The sequence below is a fragment of the Lutra lutra genome, chromosome 2 (assembly GCF_902655055.1).
Source record: "Lutra lutra chromosome 2, mLutLut1.2, whole genome shotgun sequence".
NCBI classification, from domain to species: Eukaryota; Metazoa; Chordata; class Mammalia; order Carnivora; family Mustelidae; genus Lutra; species Lutra lutra.
The window spans coordinates 110,993,275-110,994,640 of record NC_062279.1 but is presented as its reverse complement, the minus strand read 5'-3'; the positions used below and the strand labels follow the sequence as shown (position 1 = coordinate 110,994,640).

Below are 1,366 nucleotides of genomic sequence, written 5' to 3'. Positions count from 1 at the left end.
CAATACTGTCTTGATGTCTACAGCTTTATAAGATAACTTGGAATCTGGAATTGTGATGTCTCCTGCTTTGTTTTTCTTTTTCAAGATTGCTTTGGCTATTCTAGTCAGGCTTGTTTGGATTATGCTTCTAGCAGTTTTACCCAAAGAACTTTGACTGATAACTGTGACTGAAAGTGACTTATAACTCCTGATTATGCTAGGTTCTGTTTTTTTGTTGTTGTTGTTGTTAGTCATTACTTGAATAACACATATACGCACATGCACACATTTTTTTAACTTAAAAAATATACCTAGAGAAAAAAGAATGAATAGATAGCTCCCAGATAACTGTGTGAAACAGAATCAAATTCAATAGTATAAAGAGAATTCATGTATTCAGAATTTAAGTATTAAAATGTAGAAGATAAAGAGGAAATAGAGGGGGAAAACAAAAGTCAGAAATTATATATCAAAATGATATTAGAAAAACCAAAGATAAGTATTTTAATATAAATGTAAATGAGTAAAAAAATTCAATAAAAAATTTAGGCAAAAATACTGGAATCCCATTACTGCATTCTATTTGTAACAAAGTAGAGGATGATTTAAATACACACACACACACACACACACACACACACACTTATATATCCTTATAAAGATTTTATTTATTTATTTGAAAGAGAAAGAGAGACAGAGATAGTGAGAGAGAGCTCAGGAGCAGGGAGGAAAGGAAGAAGCAGGCTCCCTGAGCAGGAAGCCAAAAGCAGAGCTTGATCCCAGGACCCCAGGATCATGAGCCAAAGGCAGATGCTTAACCATCTGAGCCAGCCAGACACCCATACTTGTATTTATCACCCCATCGATATGTAATTTCTACTGAATGGACTCAGAAATATAAGATTTGGTTGTCAATTGCACTATGGGTGTGCTGACCCCTTCAATTTCCCCAAATGTGGGAAACCCAATTGCATAATTTGTGGTAGTGGGGGACTGCATACATGCTCTCTCGTGTTTAAAAAAAAAAAAGAAAAGAAAAAATTTATTTTCAAACAAAATTCTTATATTGGCTCTAAAAAGTGGAAAATATACCATTACCATGTAGGAAACCACAATTTCTACAAGAAAAGGTGGGATTGAGGAAAAAGCTCTTTTAAATCTTGTGTGAAAATATGCACAAATTCCTGTAGTATAAACTTGCTAGAACTTTCGGAGTAGCAAGCAAAATTTTTTGTGCAGAGTAAGTGAAGGACATTTGAAAATGTTCAAAAATTTATAAAATACACTAACACATAATCATCTTGAAAAAAATGTAAAATAAATAGCCCAGTAAACTAAGAATGGAATCATAATTAAGAAACCAAGGGCAAGGAACACAGGAGAGTCT

The 1,366-nt window shown here is 33.4% G+C and overlaps 1 pseudogene; it reads left to right on the top strand.

Moving 5' to 3' along the window:
- The first annotated feature begins 820 nt into the window (after positions 1–820).
- LOC125094426 (uncharacterized) lies at positions 821–993 on the top strand (annotated as a pseudogene).
- The last annotated feature ends 373 nt before the right edge of the window (positions 994–1,366 follow it).